The sequence below is a fragment of the Equus asinus genome, chromosome 20 (assembly GCF_041296235.1).
Source record: "Equus asinus isolate D_3611 breed Donkey chromosome 20, EquAss-T2T_v2, whole genome shotgun sequence".
NCBI lineage: Eukaryota > Metazoa > Chordata > Mammalia > Perissodactyla > Equidae > Equus > Equus asinus.
In genome coordinates, this window is record NC_091809.1 from 25,668,875 (window position 1) to 25,690,593 (window position 21,719).

The window sequence follows — 21,719 nt, forward strand, 5'->3', positions numbered from 1 at the left end:
CCACATATGAGAGTTCAAATTTCTAAATATATCCTCAGTAAAACTCGTCATTACCTCATCGCATGACTCTCGCCATCCCAGCGGTTATGAAGTGGTATCTCAATGGAGTTATGATTTGCATTTCATTGATGACTAGTCCAGCATCTTTTCATATACTCTTGACCATCTATCTTCCTTTGAAAACAGTGTTCAGATATTTTGCCATTTTTATATTTTTATTTGACTTTTTATAATCAAGTTTCAAGAGGTCATTAGATATTTTCGATACAAGTTCCTTATCAGATACATGATTTGCGAAATTTTCTTCCATTCTGTGGGTTGTGTTTTTACTTTCTTGCCTTAAAAAGTTTACTTTCAATTGTGGTAATATACACGTCATAAAATTTACATTTTCACAATTTTTTAAGTGTATAGTTAAAAAGCACATGTCAGAATGTGCTTTCTCAAGCTGGATAATACACCATTGTACGTATGTGCCAAATTTTTTTGATCCATTCATCTGCTCATGGGCGCTTGGGTTACTTCCAGCTTTTGGCTCTTTTGAATAAAGCTAATATAAACATGAGTTGACATGTATCTAAGTCCCTGCTTTTAATTCTATTTCAATTCCTAGAAGTAGAAATGCTAGTTCAGATGGTAACTCAGTTTGTCATTTTTTGGAAGAACCACCATGTTGCATTTCATGCCATCAACATAATTTTATATTCACAGCAATAGTGCACAAGGGCTCCAAAGGGTGTTTTCACTCTCCTGATAGTGTTCTTTCAAGTCCAAGTGTCATTAATTTGATGAAGTCCAAATTACCTATTTCTTTTTCCAGTTTTGCTCTTGGTGCCTTATTTAACAATTCTTTGACAATTCCAAGGTCAGGAATTTTTTCCTATGTTTTATCTAAGAGTGTTTACTCTTATGTTTAGGTCTTTATCCTTTCCGGTAAATTATTGTATGTGGTGTCACATAAGGATTAAACCTCTTTCTTTTGCATATGGCTATCCAGTTGGCCCATCGTCAATATATGCAAAGAATATTCTTGCCCCATACTTGGCACTTTTTCAAATATCAGTTGACCACAGATGTGTGGGTTTGTTTCTCAAATGTCAATCTTTCCCATAAACCTGTATATATATCTTTGCGTCAGTACCACACACTCTTGATGACCATTACATGTTACAAAGTTTGAAATCAGGAAATGTTAGTCCTACCATTTCGTTTTTCTTTTTCAAGATTGCTGTGGCTATTATTTTTACTGTTTTTCAAGATTGCTATGGTTTCCTGGCAATTCCACATTAATTTTAGGAAAGAGCTTGCCAATTTGTATAAAGACATAACCTGGGATCACGACAGGTGTGTGCTGAATCTCAGATAATTTGGGGAATAGTGCCATTTGAACAATGTTAATTTTTCTGATTCCTGAAATTGAGATGTTTCCCATTTATTTATATATCTTTTATTTCTTTTGACCATATTTTGCAGTTTTCTGAGTATTTATTTTATACTTATTTGCTAAATTTATTCCTAAGTATTATATTCCTTTTGATTTTGTCAATGTGTTTCTAAATTTCATTATCAGATTGTTCATTGCAAGTGCATAGAAATACAATTGACTTTTATATTTTGATCTTGTATCCTACCATTTTGCTGACTTTAATTGTCAGTTCTAATAAGTTTTTTAGTGGATTCCCTTGAGTTTTCTAAAAATAAGATATCTCAGCTGGAAATAAAGATTGGTTAGAAAGATGTAAAACTATCTTTATGGATTTTATTTCCTCTTCTTGCATAATGGTTCTGGTTAAAATTCTAGTACATTCTAGAATGGATGTGCAAGAGCAGACATCCTTCTTTGATTCTTTATCTTCAGGCGAAGGCATTCACTCTTTAACAATTAAATGTAACATTAGCTGTGAGCTTTCTTAGACGATCATCATGGTGTTAGGAAATTTCCTTCTACTCCTCATAATCTGAGTGTTTTAATCATGAAAGGCTACTGGATTTTGTCAATTATTTTCCCTGAGTCTATTGAAATGATCTTGCCATTTTTTATTTTTACTCTATTGGTATCCTTTATTTCAAAACTGGACTTTTACATGTTAACCCAAATTTTCCTTCTTGGAATAAATCCCACTTGGTCATGGTGTATGATTCTTTATATTGCTGGATTGGATTTGCTGGTAATTGTTGTACTGGCCTCACAAAATGAGAGTGAAGTATTCGCTCCATTCTAATTTTTAAAAGAGTGTGTGAAGTACCAGGGGGAAGGTGGGGTGGGGGGTGGGCACAAAGGGTGAAGTGGTGCACCTACAACACGAATGACAAACATTAACGTACAACTGAAATCACACAAGATTGTAACCTATCATTAACTCAATAAAAAAAAGTTCATTTAAAAAAAAAAAGTGTGTGTGAAGAATCAGTATTAAGTAATCTTTCAATTCTTTTATAATATTTTTTAATTTTAGTAATGTCAGTAATATCCCTCTTTCTTTCTGATTGTATTTATTTGAATCGTCCCCATTTTCTGTAGGTCAGTGTGGGTGAAGATTTGTCAATTTTGTTAATCTCTCCATAGAATTCACTTTTGCTTTCACTGGTTTTCTCTGTTTTTTCTATTCCACATCCCATTAATTTCTGTTCTAATTTATATTGTTTCCTTTTCTCCTTGCTTTGGGTTTGGTACCTCATCTTTTTAAGCCTGTGAAGGGGAAAGTTCATGTTATTTATTTGAGATCTCTCTTTTTGGTTAGTATAGGCCTTCATGGCTATAAATTCATTTCTTTGTACTGTTTTAGATTCAGGCCATAAACTTTGACCCTTCAGGTATGATATAATGTTTCTCATTATCTCTAGTGATAGTTTTTGTTTTAAAGTCTATTTTTCTAGAAATTTGTATCATTTCTCCGGCTATCTTGTGGGTGCTGTTTACAGACGTATTTTTCTAGAGCTTTTACTTTCAATCTGTTGGTATCTTTGAATCTAAAGTGTGTTTCCTGTTCATAGCGCATGTTTAGATCATGGCTTTAATTAATTTTTTACTCTGAGGTGACAATCCCTTCCTCCTGTTTGGATAACATAATCCATTCACATATAGTATTACTGACACAGTTGCAATTACACCTGTCATTTTACTTTTTGTTTTCTACAATTACAATTCTCGTGTTATAGATAGTTCTCTTGTCCTCCTTTATGGCTTTCTATTGTATTAACTGAATATGTTGAATAACTGAATAATATAAATACATATAGATTGAATAATATAGCACTTTAATTTTTAAATGATTTCATTATATTTGAAGTGTTTTTTAGGAGTTGCTGTACTATTTAACACATACATCTTAATATATAAGAAGAAACTTCAAATTCATGCTAGGTTAATCCAGTGATACATGGAATTTTTACTCATATATAGCTCTATTCCCTTTTGTCATTTTTGTGGTATTATTGTTATGCAGATTCTATCTATTAATGATATAACCAGGGTATCTTGTTACACCTATTTCTTTATGATCTGTAGTCACTTCCTTCACCCAACAGTTTTGCTTCCACCCAAGAACTTTGTGCTTTTAATGAGAAACAAATTACACATATATAATATTTCTACAGAATAAGCACAACAGCACATTAAAAACATAGAACTTCACATTTCTTTTGATATCAGCTAAAAGAAAAAAGAAAATAGATAATTATTCTGTCTTTCATATTTACATAATATACTGGTGTTTTTGTTTCTTTATGTTGTTAGCAATTACCATCCTGGGTCACTTGCTTTCAACATGAAGATCCTTCAGTAATCTTGTAAGGCAGTTGGCTATTAACACATTTTCTCAGTTTTTGTTTATCTGGGAAAGTCTTTATTTCATCTTTATATTTTACAAGACACTTTTGGTGAATACAGGATTCTTGGTTGACAGATTTTTTTTTCGTTCACTTTGAATGTGTAAGCCCACTGCCTTCCAATCTCCCTTTCCTCTACTGAGACATAACTTGCTATTTTTCCTGGGGTTTCCTGTAAGTGACTTTTCACTCTTTTTCCCAGTGTATGTTTCCTAATTTCTTTTACCTTTGCATGTCTCATATTTTTAACCAGACATTTCCGATAAAATGTTGTAGCAACTCTGGTTACTGATCCCCTTCCTACCAGGACTTTTTATTTTTATTAGCTTATTTATTTGTTCAGCAACTGGATGGAACACTTTACTTAAGTCTATGTCCTCCACACAGTAAAGCCTCTGATATAGCTCCTAGAATTGGCATGGCATTGTGCAGATCTACTGTCATGAGACAGTGGCATTGGAGGGCTCTCTTCCTCTTTCATGGATACGCTCCACGGTTAAACTAGATTAACTGCTGGCTGATTGCTCTACTGTTTTCAATAATGCCTGGGAGCCATAACTTGCTCTGCCAAATACTCCAGTGAAATTCTGGCTCCTTTGTAGAAATACTTCCTGAAGTCCCTGTTTGATACTTGTTCTGACCCTTGGAAACATCCTTCCAGCAGTCTAATTCCCTGTTTTTTTTCCAGAAAACTACTCAGCCTACAGTCCAAGCTGTATCTTCATTAAATACACACATCTACTAATTGCCTTTCACCTCATTCTCCACTTTCCTATGAGTGTCCTTTGACTTGAACTTTTCATGATTTTTTGCTGGCCAAGTTAATTCCTTCGGGGAAGGAATTAAGAGCTGTGGTTTTATGGCTGGTTTCTCCCCCATTTTCAGGCAAGATCTCTGTGCCAGCACTCTGGAAGTGTGGCGGGGACAACAGGAAGCCCCTGAAGAATGGGTGACAACCCCATTCTAGGGGCTGAGTGATCAGTGCAGTGGAGAGACAGCAGCCAGAGTCCTCTTGATTGTCTCATGTTACAGCCACCTCATGAGCTGGGGAAAGAGTGACCAGCATTCTCAGCACAGCACGAGCACAGCAGAGCCTCTGCACCATGAGGAGGGGCTGGGGCAAGAAGGGTGTCCCCACTTTTCATGTGAACCAATGATGGACTGAAATTCAGCAACAGGTAGCTGAGAGCAGGATGGGTAATATTGAAGTCCTGCTCATTCACAGAAAAAGCCCTTGTTCTGGAAGCTTAGGGAGAGAGCTTTTGGGTGCAGCTCTCTAGAGAGTTCACTTGGTGAGCTGAGATCAGAGAGGAAGTGGACACAATTCTAATACCACAGTCTCCCCTTTCTCACAGAATTTCTATTGATTTTCTTGAATAGATGTTCATTTGCTGTTTGTCTTTAGGACAATTTCCAGAGGCTTCAAATGGTTGTGTTTTGTTTTTGTTGGATTTTTTAATTTATTTACCTTATGCTGAGGAAGAGTCACCCTGAGCTAACATCTGTGCCAATCTTCCTCTATTTTGTATTGGTCACCACCATAGCGTGTCTAATCAGTGGTGTAGATCGTGCCTGGGATCTGAACCTGAAAACCCAGGTCGCTGAAGCAGAGTGTGCCTAACATAACCACTACATCATGAGACTGGCCCCTAAATGGTTGTTTTAAAATAATTTCCACCAGTTTCACTGTGGAGTGGGTCAGTGGAGCTCCTCATATTATACCACCCTGGTACATTTAATGCTCTGGCCATAGTGGAAAACCCTCTCTGTATTGATACACAATTGCACTACAGTCTGTAATATCAATTGTCATTTTATAGAGAAACAGAATTGAGAAAATTAATGTTTATGGTTTGTAGAAATGTACTGCATACTTCAACAAGATTTTATTGAGAGGGTTAACAGATAGAGCTGTGGCTTCCCATTAAAAATATATTAGTCATCTGACTTGAAGGTAAGACTTTAAACCATAAAACTTCTGGAAGAAAATATATGTAATACACTCTTTGACATCAGTCTTAAAAGGATCTTCTCAACTACCATCTCTTCTTGGACATGAGAAATAAAAGAAAAAATAATCAAGTGGGACTTCATCAGACTAAAGAGCTTCTGCAAGGCAAAGAAAATCAGGATCAAAACAAAAAGACAACCCACCAACTGGGAGAAAATATTTGCAAATCATGTACCTGATAAGGGGTTAATCTCCACAACGTATAAAGAACTCACACACCTCAACAACAACAAAAAAACAAACAAACTGATCAAAACATGGGCAGAGGACATGAACAGACATTTCTCCAAAGAAGATATACAGATGGCCAATAGGCACATGAAAAGAGGTTCAACATCACTAATCATTAGGGAGATGCAAATCAAAACTATAATGAGATATCACCTTACACCCATTAAAATGGCTATAATCACTAAGACAAAAAATAACAAATGTTGGAGAGGATGTGGAGAAAAGGAAACCCTCATACACTGCTGGTGAGAATGTAAACAAGTGCAGCCGCTATGGAAAACAGTATGGAGATTTGTCAAAAAACTGAAAATAGAAATACTATATGACCCAGCTATCCTACTAGTGGGTATCTATCCAAAGAACTTGAAATCAACAATTCAAAGTGACTTATGCAACCCTATACTCATTGCAGCACCATTCACAATAGCAAAGACATGGAAGCAACCCAAGTGCCCATCAACTGATGATTAGATAAAGATGTGGTATATACACACAATGGACTACTACTCAGCCATAAAAAATGACAAAATGATCCCATTTGCAACATCATGGATGGACCTGGAGGGTACTATTAAGACAAACACCAGGTGATTTCACTCACATGTAGAAGATCAACATACACATGGACAAAGAGAATAGTTCAATGGTTATCAGGGGAAGGGGGCAGAGGGTGGGCACAGGGGGTGAAGGGGGGCACTTCTATGATGATGAACAAGTAATAATGTACAACTCAAATCTCACAATGTTGTAAACTATTATTAACTCAATAAATACAAAACCCCCCAAAACCAAATATATATATATATATATATATATGTTGGTCATTTGATAATAAACTATTGTTTAAAAATAAAACCACAGGGCCCAAATGGAGTCACTTCTTCTAGGCCCAGGTTACCAAACTAGGGCTTAATACCTAACCTAACTGCAGCTTCAACCTTTCCCAGGAAAGTACGCTAACCAGTCAGTATACGATTTTCTGGTCAGCACCAATGAGGTAATCTGCCACATGGCTCTATCCCCCAAATGAAGATGAAGCAATCCACCTAACAGGACTCTTTTGTCCTCAAAGGGAGGGAACCTTGCCTGAAATACTCCTCTATTCTGTTTATGACCTCCTTGTCCTGCCTTTAAAGCCATTCCCTTTCTGTAGCCCTTTGGAGCTCCTCTCTATTTGCTAGATGGGATGCTTCCCAACTGATTAATGGCTCAATAAAGCCAATTAGATCTTTAAAGTTTACTCGGGTGAATTTTTGTTATTCAACACTATTAAGAACAACACATGGTTCATGCACTTATCTATCATAAAATGTTTATTGTGAATATCAAGTTTCAAAAACTCAGCCTGAGATTTCAAAGTGTGTCTAAAGGCTGCTCCTAGCATGGCTTCTAGCCTTGGCATCTAGACTCCCCATGCCCATGCAGATAACAATGTAATTCATTACGTGTAAGTCTTTTCAGCATTTATGTAAAAAGCAGCAATTTAAAGAACATATTTTTTCTTCCCCTTGATATGCAAAGATCATGTGGTTTACTTTGTGAAATATGCTTGGTTTTCTTGTTCATGTAAAAATGAATCCTGCATCTATTTTCATAACAATGGTGATGTGCCACCAGCACATGTGATAGAGAACCCTGGAGAGCTGCAGCTAATGTCCCTAACCAGGCCATCCCTGATCTAAGATGGGACCCAAAGCAGGATAAGTCAAACTCCAGCCATCATGCTAGAGGATGCCCTGGCCAAAGGTCCACTTCATCTTCACATTTTTACAGATCTGTAAATCATTGCCAATGGTTTCGGTGACTGGCAACAAAAACAACATCAACTCCTTATCCAAGGTCACATTTTTGGAAGAAAACACTCTGGGAGAATCTTGCTCATAATCATGCAAATACATAAGAAGCTCACACATGTCTCTGCACGTACTAAACATCAAACCGCAGAGCCTCACTTCAACCCTCAGGCTGATAAACTACTTACAATTTGTGAAACACATACTGACACCTCAGCTGTACTCACAAGCAGAGAAAAGAAAGGGGATGGGGAGGCAGGCTTTGGGGTATCAAGCCATTGAGGTGTCCCTAACACACACAGACACACAAACTCTCAGAGTTACTGAGTCAAAGACATACAGATGCTTCCACAGACACACAGAGCCCAGGCCCTCTGCACTCCTCCCCACTTTTCTTTACTCTTTAGGGCCAATCATCAGATATGTTGTATAATTTTATTTATATATCTTCTTTGTTCTCTCCTAAAACGTCAGCTTTAAAGCAGAGGGGATATTTGCTCTGCTTTGTTCACCAAAGCACCTGCCAGAAGGCCCGTCACACCAAAACTTCTTGCATATCAGGGCTCAGAGAGAGACAGACACACACAAACGGAAGTTTTACACAAACCTCATCACAGGCCCAGGTCTTCACAAATTGTTCTCACTCCCATCCCACCTGGTAGAGGGGTGTCTCCTGGCTCCCAAACCAATCCCCGAAGAGGGGGGTCTCAACCCCTCCAGATGGGGAAGGGATTTCACCACACAGTACAAACAGGACATCTCTACAAAAAACACAACATGGGAGACTGGAGGCCAGTCAGGGCCCAAAACGGCTGAAGTCATGACATTCCAGCCCCTCTCACTGCTATAAATGCATCCAGAAACCCCCTTATCATGAATTGTCCCTTTGTCAGTTTGCTTTTCTATTGTGAGCTCAGCGAGGGGACCAAAGGTGAGCCTCTCCTCGCTCAGCCCCCATGTCCCCTGCTGCAGGCTCCTTGGGAAACATCAGCTCTGCTGTGGACTCACATTCCCACAGACCTCACTCCGTCCTCCCACGGTGGCTCCACCATCTTCACTGAACACTTTCTCTTTAGGATCAGTGTCCAATTTGTACCCTGGAGATTTTAACTTACAGAGGTGACTAAATGACAACACAAACAGGCCAATGCTATTAAAAGATTTTTGTGACTTACATTTCCCAAGATAAGTGGCACACTATGCCAGGCAGGTCACAGAAGATGCATCAGGGTTGCTTATGAGGCAGAATCAGGAGGGGGACACAAACCTAGGCCACAGCCTTCATTTGGGGCCACAGGAAATGTGAGTCAGGGCAGAATGAGCAGCTCAGGACTGGCTGCTTTGAACAATCCCAGCAGCCTTTGGGGCCTAGGGACGGTCCTCAGTCATCTGGTTCCTGGCCCTGGGTGGGTTTAGGGCAGGGAATACTGTCTGGCGTGTGAGAGGCAGATAAGGAGGTCTGTAGGGACAGGGCACTGGATCGGGCGGGATGCACATGAGAGGCCTGCTCCAGACAAGCTGTTCACCGCCAACATGGAATGAGGTGCCCCTAGGAGGGGCAGGGTCTCCCTATGTCTGAGAGGCCCCCCAAGATGTGAGAACATCTCAAGAGACAGAAAACAAAACACACGATTAACAATCACAAAGAAGACAAGGATTTGTCTGCTCACGTCAGTTCAATTCAACACGGTGAGGGAGGTGCTACCAGGGCAGTTAGGCACCAAGTGAAATAAAGCATTCCAGATTTTAAGGACATACGCACACAGCCCCCCAGACAGACAGACAAAAATCACATGGGCTCTCTCACTGGACACACATGTGCACACACCCACACACAGACACCCAAAGTCACAGACCCTCAGATAACGGCCCAGAGACACACAGCCCAGGCCCTGAGAGGGAGAGTTAGGCCCCACAATGGCTGCAGTGATCACCGTGTTCCAGCCCCTCACGCTGCTATGATTCCTTCCAGAAATGCGCCCCTCACCACGTGCCCCTTCCTCACTTTGCTTTCCCATTGGAAGCTCACTGTGGACCAGAAAGTTCTGTACATCCTCACCTAGCTGCCGTGTCCTCCGCTGCGGTTTCTGTGGTCTGGGATCCATCATGCGCTGCAGTCTCACCTGCACACAGATCTCGCAAAAGTCAGCCCCATGGACCATCCTCATGGAGGCCTTAATCACTGCCCTGCCCTGGAATGTTCACTGATGGGGGCTGGAGGCCTTAGGACCTCAGATCCCAGGTTTCTCAGTAACAGAGACATCACCCTGGGGACACAGAAAAGCACTGGAAGATGTTGAAAAAGCATGTTGGGATGTGGCATGGCCCATCTCTCCATCCTCCCTTCAAGAAACAGTGGGTGTGGCCTCCGAAAAAGGAGGGACATCACCTGCACCTGCACACCTCAGAAAAAGCACAAATCCCTACCATTTCCTGCCTCTTCCTTTGGCGTGGTTCCTGTTGCATTCTGGGAGCCATGTGAAGGGAGGGGCCACGTGACTGCGGAGGGTATGGCTGAGATCACTATTCCCCATAGGCCTCAGGGCTGGAAGACTGCAGGCTAAGTCCTGTTCCAGAAAAAGTAAACCCCAGCCTTGATGGGTGGGATCCAAACTCACTCTAAGGCAGGTCTTGAGGGGACAGACCCAGGAGTGGTCAGCACATGAGCCACTGAAACCACATGGTGGAATGTGCCAGAGATCTCAGGAAGAGTGATTTAGGTACAGCCAGGCATATGAACGTCTCCCAGAGCTAGGCCAGGCAAAGCATCTCTTTTTGGCATTACTGGTGTTATTGAGACTATTGTGAAACTGTGCAAGGGGATGTTTATGTGACAGTGGGGAGTAATGTGTTCAATGAGCCTGTGCCTCCTGACATGAGCTCTGGGTTCTGCCACTGCCTCTCCTCACAGTCACCTACGGTTGCAAACGTGAAAACAAATACAGGAAATCTCATTTCAAATGGAGTCAGGAAGCCCTGAAGGGGGAGCTCTCGTGCACGACTACTGGCCATACCTTGCAAACCCCAAATAGGAAGAAGTGTCCCTCCCATTCCCCAAAGGGAAAAATCTTAACTTACAGACCCCAGCAGGAGGAAGGAAGAATTTCTCCTGCTCAGCAACAGCCCAGCCATTGAGAAATCACCACACTGAGCCACTGTCACCACCCTAAACTTTCATTCTCCTTCAATGGACTTCTGTTCCAAACAGCCCCTCCCAGCTTCCTCCCGTCCTCTATGGAAGCAGACCCGTCTGTTCTGTTCTCCCCACCTGCTTGTGGTTCACCATAGTTTGCATGTCCTGAATTGTACTTCCTCTGCTGTTCCTGAACAAACCCATTTTACTAGTAAAATAATGGGCTCTTCCTATTTAAAGGTCAATATAGAGAAAAATTCCAGAGTGGGACAGGTGTTGCATTCAAACATGTTTCCCACCAAGGAGGCACAGAGCAGGCCTGCGATGGGAAACTCAAGAGCTGGAAACGGCCTCAAGACCTGCTCTGGGAAGACATGATGTCGATGCCCAAGGGTTAGACGAGGATGCGCCCAGGCAGATCCCACGTGGAGAGGTGTCAGGTGCAATTTTATGTTTCAGACCACCACTCCCCCAGGATATGACCTGAAAAACCTGGTGTCAACTCAAAAGATGGAGGCTGGGAGCCCTATCACTTTCTCACCAGTTAAGTGAATGACATGAGGCAGGTGTAGCCCTAGAGGGAGTTTAACTTCAGAGTGGGTACCAGGAAAAGTCTATAGTGACCTATGTCCTTCTTCCCCAGTCCTTCCACTTCTTCCAAAGATGAACCCAACATAGTGGAAGGAGGTGTTGCACACGCAGCAATCAAAGTTCAGGAGAGTTTAACATTCTCCTAGCATGTGAGAACATTTTTGTTGCTGTTTTCTATTAATTGTTTTTAGTATAGACACATACTATTTTAAGAGTAGTTGTGAGTTTTCACAAATGTATAGTTATACCACATCAGGATGGAGAACACTCCATCACCCTAAAGGAACACTCTCATGGTGCCCATTTGTACTGAACCCTCCAACGGTTAAGAACTGATCTGTTTTAGGTTCCTATACCTTTGCCTTTTCCAGAATGTCATATAAGTGGAATACCACGTTGTCTATGGGTCCTGTTTGGAAACTTTGATGCCACATTTGTAAAAGTGCATTATAATACAAACATTGAAATGTTCTTGTGAATTTGAAATTTTTGACATTGCCCAGGAGAGGGCACACATTACGCCTTCAAAACTAAGAGATTCCACAGTTATAAGCTACAAGAATTTGGGTAAGAACCCGTGCTTACCTTTCCTCATTTGCATCATGGGAGGAATTATGGGAGTAGGGGATCAAATGAGATAATATTACAAAATCACATAATCTCTACACAGCTAAGAAAACATAAATTAGCACTGAAAAAAGGGAACAAGTTTGAATTTCCATTGTTTAATGAAACAAAAGCTGTCATGTTTTACCCCATCTTCCATAACATCCCCTGGAAATGTAAACATATGAAAATGATCCCTGAAAACAGCAAAAATGGGCTTTGGGGACTTTGTGCACCACTGAAAGAAAAACCTCCCAGCTACTCCTCTTACAAAAAAGCATAGAAAATTTCCCAGTTTGAGGGTGTCAAATTTACCTCCTTTGCCACCACATAGGATATTACTCAAAATGATACTGTGTCTGTCTACAGCTCACCTCAGTTACTGCTTGGATGATTACCCTCTAAACATTCACAGCTCTTTTTAGTGTTTAACCAGGAAATCACACTGAACATGCACAGATATCACTCTACTCATAGAAAAACCCACGATGAGCTACAACTGTACAGATGACCAGAACCCTTCCTCACACTGGAGGAACTTGAAGGTTTCGTGGGGGTACAAATTGCACCACTCAGTCTGAATAGCAGCAAAATGATATGCTGAACCAAAAGGCAAATTCAAATCTTTTCAACTGGTGTTAAACAGAACATTAATACCACAAATACCCATGGCCCAAAGCAACGGGAATCCCGAGTTCCAGATACCCATGTACCTAGATCATGATCAAATAGCACATGCAGTAAAATAATGAACCATGGCTAAAACAAAGATGAACTCTGTCGATGCCTTTATCTTTATGGGGAACGACTGCTATTAATCCCCAAAATTTGGGTATTGCTGTCCATTGTTTACATCCACACCCAAGCAGTTCCACCAACAGTGTTTAAGATGTATTACATGGTTGGCAAACAATGACCAATGATGACATCCTCACTTACTGATGCCACTAAGTACCACAGAGAAGATCTACATCTATGAATGATGAATGGATACAGAAGTTGTGGTATATACATATATACAACTGAGTGGTATGCAGCCATAAAAAAAAAAAAAAAAAGAAAATCCTATCATTTGTGAAACATGGATGAACACTGAAGGCATTATGCTAAGTGAAATAAGTCGTACAGAGAAAGACAAATGCTTTATGAGCTCACTTATATGTTGAATAATCTAAAAAAAAAAAAAAAAGAAAGAAACTCATAGAAAGAGATCAGACAGGTGGTTACCAGAGGTGTGGGGTGGGGATGTGGGGAAGAGCAATTGGAGGAAGGTGGTCAAAATGTACAAACTTCCAGTTATAAGATAAATAACTACTAGGGCTGTAACATACAATATGACAACCATAGCTAACACTGCTGTGTGATACATAGGAAAGCTGTTGAGAGTAAATATTGAGTTCTCATCACAAAGAGAAAGCTTATTTTCTTTATTCTTTTCTTCCTTTTCTTTTTGTTTTATCTATACGGGAAGATGGGTGTTAACTGACCTATCATGGTACTCATTTCACCATATGTGTAAATCAAACCATCATGCTGGACACCTTAAATTTACACAGTCACATATGTCAATTTTTTCTCAATAAAACTGGGGAAAAAAGGACTCAGACACTTCTGGTCGCTGGCCTGTCATGCAAGAAGGTCGGAAGCCAGATTCCAGTTCTCAAAAGAAAAAGGCCAAGAAATTTGAAATCAACAACTTTTCCATCAGAGAATTGAGGCCACAGGGTAAACTACTGCCTCCACAATTAGAAAGAGAGAAAAATGTGTAGCCATTTTAAAAATACACAAAATATTCTGTTCTTACCAAGGCATGTCCTAAACAAAAATCTATTTCACAAGAGCATAACTGACTGGGATTTTCCAAAAGCATAACTGACCGGGGGGGCACTGAAATGGCCAACATGAGCCTCTCCTGGCCTTTTCTGCTCTCACAGTGGGGCAATTGTGAGGATGATAGGGGTTTATTCCCCTCCTGACACCAAATATTTGGTGTCTGTTCCAATGCCACTTCTCCAACTCTGCATCACCAAAAAGGTGTCCAACGGTTCAATTCAATTCTAACACTAACTACACAGAGTTCACGTCAGACTCCACAGGTTAAGAGCTCACTCCCACAAACTGCCCCTTCTCTAGATGCCAACCACAGATGGGGCACCCAGGCTACCAGCATTTCTACTCAGCCATCTACAGGTTCATGGATTCTCTCAACACCTCAGTACATTTGGAAATTTACTGAAATGATTCTGAGAACTCAGCAAACTGCTTTACTATTATTGCTTTATATAATGGATACAACTCAGGAACGGAGAAAAGTTAGCAACACATATGGCAATGTAGTTTGGCAGTATGGGTGAGGGGAGTGGAGGTGGAGCGGGCTGCAAAGATTCCACACCCTCTCTGGACACTCCACCCTCCCAGCACCTGCATGTGTTCACCAACCCGGAAACCCTCTGAATTGCATCTTTAAGCATTTGGTGGTGGTTTCACTACCTGGGCAAAATTTCTTAAATCATTGGCCACTGGTGATTAACTCAGTCTCCAGCCCCCTCCTCTCCACAGGGGCTGGGAGCTGGGGCTGAAAGTTCCAAGCCTCTAATCAAGGCTTTGTGTTTCTGTTGCCCAACCCCCATCCGGAAGCCATCTAGAAGCTGGCCAAGAGTTGCCTTATTAAAACAAAAGACACTATCACCCTTATTACTAAAGTAATTCCAAGGGCTTCAAGAGGTTTTTCCTAGAATTGAGGAAAAGACACACTATCTTTCTCTTAATATCACGGAAGTTCAATACGAGGGACACAGACAGGCTCAATAAAAGATTGAGACCAAATCATTGGGCTAGAGAATGCATCAATGCTTCTCTGTCCACACCTACCTCTAAATCAACTGGGCTCTTGTTTAATATTAGTAGACTACAACTGAAAGAACTAGATATTTTCTGGTAACATCAAGAAGAAAAGAAGAGGGGCCGGCCCGGTGGCACTGCGATTAAGTGCACACGTTCCACTTCTGCAGCCCAGGGTTCGCCGGTTCGGATCCCGGGTGCAGACATGGCAGTGCTTGGCAAGTCATGCTGTGGTCGGCATCCCATATAGAAAGTGGAGGAAGATAGGCATGGATGTTGGTTCAGGGCCAGGCTTCCTCAGCAAAAGGAGGATGATTGGCGATGGATGTTAGCTCAGGGCTAATCTTCAAAAAAAAGAAAAGAAGGATGTCCCCTCCCACCACTCTTGGTCAACCATGTACCGGAATTCTTAGTTGATGCAATTAGACACAAAAAGGAAATCAAAGCTACATAGATTGGGAAGCAGGAAATAAAACTGTCCTTGTGGCACAAGATTGTCTATGGAGAAAATCTCAAAGAAAAACCAATAACAAAGAAAACCACTTCAACTAAGAAGAGTGGAGAGGAAGGTTGAAGATAAGACGTTAACAGACAAACGTCAATTGCTTTCCTATAGATCCAAACAGACACATTGAACCCATCTTTGACAAAGGACCAAAGGCAAGTCCCTGGAAAAACCGTCTTTTCAACAAATAAAGACAGGAAAATTATCTATCCATCTGCAAAAAAAAAAAAAAAGTATCTAGACAGAGACTTTACATTTTTCACCAAAACTAATTAAAAATCAATCACAGATCTTAGTATAAATGTAAAACTACCAGACTCCTAAAAGATAAAATAGGAGAAAATCTAGGTGACCCTGGGTTTGCTGACTAATTTTTAGATGCAACACCAAAAACAAGATCCAAGATAGAAAAAAAGAAGTTTGCCTTCATTAAAATGAAAAACTTCTGCTCAGTGAAACACAGTGTGAAGAGAATGAAAATACAATCTACTAACTGGCAGAAAATCTTTGAAAATCACTTATCTGATAACGGACTAGTACCCAAAACATCCAAAGAAGTCTTACAACTCAACAAAAAGACAAACAACCCAGTTAAAAATGGGCAAAAGATCTGAACACACACTTCAGCAATGATATACAGATGGTAAATAACATGAAAACATGCTCAAAATCATATGTCACTAGGAAATTGCAAATAAAAGAAGAATGAGATATCACCAGACACTTATGCCAAAGGCTTGAAATAAAAAACCCTGAGAACACCAAACAATGGTGAAGATGGAGAGCCCCGGGACCCTCACTCATTGCTGGTGGGAATGGAAACTGGTACGCCTACCTTGAAAGAAAGGTAGTTTCTTAAAACTAAGCCTACACTTACCATACAGTGCAGCAATCATGTTCTTTAAACTTATGCAGATGAGTTGAAAAGTGAAGTTCTCAAAAAGCCTGCACATGAGTGTTCATAGGAGCTTTATGCATAACTGTTAAGACCTAGATGTAACCAAGATAATTCCAATAGGCAAATGGAGAAATAATCACTGGTACATCAATATGAGGAAATATTCTTCAGTGATGAATAGAAATGAGGTTATCAAAGCCAAAAAGACAGGGGAAAACTTAAATCATATTGGTTAAGAGAAAGAGGCCAATATGACAAGGTTACACACTCTAAGATTCCAAGCATATAATATTCTGGAAAAGATAAAAGTACAAGTCACTGAAAGATCATTGGTTGCCTGGGATTTAAGGGTGGAAGGGAGGAATGAATGAACAGATGGAGCACAGGAGATATTTAGGACAGTGCAAGTGTCCCATATAATAAATGATAGAGACATGTCATTTGACATTAGCCAAAGCCCAGAGATTGTATAACAGAGTCAACACTAATGTAAACTATGAACTTTCATGCATCAAATTGGCTCATCAAATGTAACAAATGTATGATAGTGATACAAGATATAAAACCTACATAGGGCTAACTGTGTGGAGGCAGAGGGGTTATGTGGGAAATCTCTGTACTTTTCAATCAAGTTTTCTATAAACATAAAACTGCTCTTGAAAAAACTAAAGTCAACTGGAAAAAACAGACAAAGACAGACACATTAATATTCACCCTAACGACTGACTGGTGACAGAAACAGCCCATCTTTCATTCAACTAATTTGACCTTCAATTTCAATACGCTGCTCTATGAAGCCTGCACCCTGAGACTTGGAAGAGAGGAGAAACTTCCACTGAACGCCTTGCTAAGAGCCCAGCACTGTATGTTCTGAGACGTGAAATGAGTGCCTTCATTACTATCAATGGTGTCTGGAACTACCATGTGGATAAAGTGTCCTGGCAGGGCTTTGAGTGTGGCCTTCATATGTGTAGGGACAAGTGTTACAGTGACTTCTATTGTAGGTAACTGTGAGGCAAGAGATCCCCAGAGTTCTTTTACCACAAAGAGGCAACTCTCAGGGAATCGCACATAGTCTGTGATGTCTGCAGCTGGAGCCCATTGTTGGTCGGTGCTAAGATGACTGCTTGATGTACGGTCAGTGTGATGACGCTTGGGTCCAGTCCTTTAGCAGAGATGTCCCAATTAAGACATGAAAAGCAGCAAGTCTGCCTGAGCTCCATCATGTACCTATGTGGTGCTGTCATCCCTAAAGTCTATGAGCTCCTACTGCTTTTCTCTCAGGGAGTCCTAAAGATGTCCCCATGGAGCCTGGGGGTGTGGGAAATGGGTGACCTCCTTCAACACCATGGCACCTGGCAGGAGACTGAGGACAGGGAAGACCACCCCCTCCTGCAGGTAGGCTATCCCAGAGGGCCCAGGTTTGCCTCTATCATGTCTCCAGGGGGTCTCAGTAGCCATGCTGAGCTCTTAGAGGGCTGCTTCCAGGTCCCAAGTCAAAATGGACTGCTGGATAGAAGGTCCCATGCTCAGGGCCATCTACTGTCAGGAGAGCCCTGTAAGTAGAGGTCACTCCAGCTCTAATGGCATGCAGTGTGGGGCCTAGGGCAGGTTCTTGCATCAGAAGCCTATGGGCAACTTAAGGTCATCATGGGTACCCCCAGAAGGCATGACAGAAGGTCACTCAGGCCTCTATAGCAAAGGAGTCTCTGAGTGCAATAACTGGATTATTGGTTGTATGATGAATTTGAAGCGAGTCTCTAGACATTTGTGGTAGGGGTATCCACTCAAGGTGGCAAATTTGCAAGTAACAGCACAAACAGGCTCAAGTAAAATTTGTATATAAGAAATACGTTACATCTGGAAACCAAAAAAACCTGACACATGTTGTGGGTGCTGAGGGGAACAATAGGTATTTCTTCACAGTGTCAGATAAAGAGTGGGTCTTGGATTATCAAATAATTTCCAGAAATTTAACAAAGTTGTCAGGGCCTCATATTATGTCCCATCAATTTTTGTGAGCTACTATTTTGAATATTTTTATGTCCTGAATGCCCTCAGAGGAGATACCATTAACATAACGTACCTGTGTTCTTGGAGACACCAGGATGCAGCTCAGACCCCGCCTGCAATGACTGTGGGAGGGCACAGCTGTGGAAGATCCATGAGGACAACCCAGTAAAGGGGCATCACGTCCCTTCAGAGGGAAGGCCAAGTGCAGCTGAGAGGCTGTTGACAGAGGCACTGAATAGACTTAGCTAAATCTGTGACAGCCGGATTTTTATCAATTGCTGATTCGTTGTAGTCAGTAATTTCCATACTGTTAGGGACTGGGTATAGAGGTCTGTTGGGTCTCAAGATGAGGTAAACCACTCTGAGGTGTCATTCATTCTTTCCTAGTTTAATAAGAGGACAAACTGAGCTGTAAAAGAAGCACTGGGAATAATGAACCCTTCACTAACTAGGTTTCCTAAACAGTTTTCATTCCTTCAAGGTCCTGGGTAATTTACATTGGGCCATACTAACTACTATATTTGTGGGGTAAGGCCCCTGGGTCCCCATTTGTCAAGCCAATTTTTAAGTGGTAAAGACTTCAATTAATTTTAATTCTGGATCACTGGATCAGAGCTTCCCAGATCACTACAGGATATTTTAGGACAACAAGTGTTATGACCATGGAGAATTTAGGCGAGACCATAGTTCTGATGGACAAAGATGAAACATTTGCTCTATTTGTCCTCTATATTATATTCATTAATGCCCCTAAGGTCATCAGAGACACATTCCTTAAATTTAGTGGGATCCCAGGTATAACTGTAAACTGATACCTAGTGTTAATTAACTGCTTGAAGGTTTCTAAATTTGTGCATTACATCAGAGAGGAAAATTAATTCAGAACTGATGTTGTAGACGCCCAAAAGTCAAGCAGCCTACCTTTATCTGTTTTGTTATATAAATCCTTTCAGTATTGGATTTCCAAATGGGCAAATTGTGGGCCTTTGTTGCAGTATTTTATCCATTGTTTCCTTTCTCCTGATCTTTCCTGTTTTGTTTCCTTCATCATGGCATACACTTCAGGGGATGGAGTGCCTCTCTACCCTACTATATAATTTTTTTTTCCACCCAAGAGCCTTAAAACAGTGCCATCAGGGTTAGGAGCCTCCCTCGTGATAACTGGTTGCTTTATAGAGTTTTAAGCCACAGGAGTGCCATGGGTGTTGTCTCCTATAACCCTGAAGGTCAAGATCTTTTTTGCAGTAGAGGCAGGCTCAGCAGCAGCAGAGGTACTGAAGGGTCCTGGTGAGCCCTCTGGTCTTAGGAATGTGGACTCAGCCTGCCACCTACTGCCTGCCCTTCCCCTCTTTTCTCTTTTTTTTTTTTTTTTTTTTAAATGACTGCTCTTTCAGTAGCCACTATCTGATGGATCCACCACTTGCACAGGGTATAGTCCCTGTCTACATCCCACCAGGGGGTATATCAGGTCAACACAGTTTCTGCTGCAGCTTCACTCTAACACACAGATAATCCTGGCAAAGAGATTGACCCAGGACTCACTTAGGGAGGACTCAACCCCAGATTCCTGCTCCCAAATGCTTATACATTCTTGATACTGCCAACTCTGGTCAGCTGAACCTAGAACTGAGTCTTGGTGGGTCACCAATGCAACACGGGCCAGCATAGCTCCCAGCAAGCAGCAGCCCACAGAGCATGCCGCCACCAGGCAGCAGAGCAGGGGAGCAAGTCAGAGCAAGAGAAGACAGACCAATGGGTGGAGTCACGTCTGGACATGCTGCTCAGGACACCAACTGTTACGGTCACCTGCAGGGGGGTGGTTCCCTTTTTGAGACTGATGCCAGGGTGACACAAACACACACAGGGTAGGAAAAGGCTCAGGACTCACGTAATAGAGGTCTGAGGGGAGGCCAGTATAGCGCAAGCGTGGGCGGACCACACACACACACACACACACACACACACACACACACACACACGGGGTAGGAAAAGGCTTAGGACTCACATAACAGAGGTCTGAGGCGAGGGCAGGGCCAGCCTCTCAAGCAGCTCTCACAGGGCTCAGAAAGCAAGGAATGGAGCCCGGCCTGGGGCTTCACTGGGCCTGGGGGTGGGGCCGGGGCAAGAGCTCTGCACACAGGCAGGGGCTGGGGTGGTGGGAATCTCCTGCCTGCTCTAGAGGAGAGAGCACCCAGGCTTCCTCCTCAGCTTGTCCAGGTGGGGGCACGAGGGGAAGAGAGTGGGTGAGGCTTAAGCTGTGAGCAGTCACCAAAAATGTGGAGTCTGACTGCTCGCTACAAGGACAAAGTGGGTAAGAAAAATATGCATTCTCAATTGACTGATTTATATAACCACTAACAGAAGCCTCAAAAAATGATCAAAACTCTATTTGGGGGTGACTGGAGTAACAGCACTGGAGGAGACCATGATATGTTGACAGTAAGTCTAACTTAGACTTTGCTATCTTACAGATTTATTTAAAATAGAGAAGTTTATGTATACTATATTTTACTATTTAACAGTCTTTTATTTAATTTTAACTTTTGTACATAGGAAAACAGTCTAAGATTTAATTCCTTTAAACACTATCGGCTACAAAAGTGTAAACCATTCCAAATGAAAATTTTCAAATCTCTAGAAGGACATGGGGCATCCCAATATGTCTTTCCCCTATATCTCCCATTGGGGTATTTTCAGGAATAAGCAGCATATTATAATGCAATATGGGTTTGACTTTAGCCCCTTAATGTATTAGATATTCAAAGATTTACATAAGCTTTCAGAAGTTTCCTCAAATCAATTAAAGATTGGCACCTGCACTAACATCTGTTGCCAATCTTTTTTTTTTCCCCTTCTTCTTCTTCCCAAAGCCCCCCCCCCAACACACGCACATAGTTGTGTATTCCAGTTGTGAGTGCCTCTAGTTGTGCTACGCAGGACATCACCTCAGCATGACCTGATAAGCGGGGCCATGTCCACGCCCAGGATCTGAATCAGTGAAACCCTGGGCCGCCAAGGGGAGCACATGAACTTAACCACTGGGCCACGGGGCCAGCCCCTCCCTCAAATCAGTTAAAATAGGAATTCAATTGCCTTAGCTTTTTAAATGTCTATGTTCTCAAGGGACACACACATAGAAAAACTGATGTAAAAATGAAATATGTACCTGAGAACTTGAATACATTCATCTCATATCTTGAGGTTCTCTTGCCCCATGAAACAAAAGTACTACTTGTTTCTAGAATTTTCTTGCTTTCTTCACATCTCAT

General features: G+C 41.5%; 1 protein-coding gene across 1 annotated transcript in view; it reads right to left on the reverse strand.

Annotated features, from left to right (window-relative positions):
* The window catches only part of LOC106826953 (zinc finger protein 791-like), a 34,570-nt gene that overhangs the window by 10,394 nt on the left and 2,457 nt on the right, over positions 1–21,719 (reverse strand). The window lies entirely within an intron of this gene.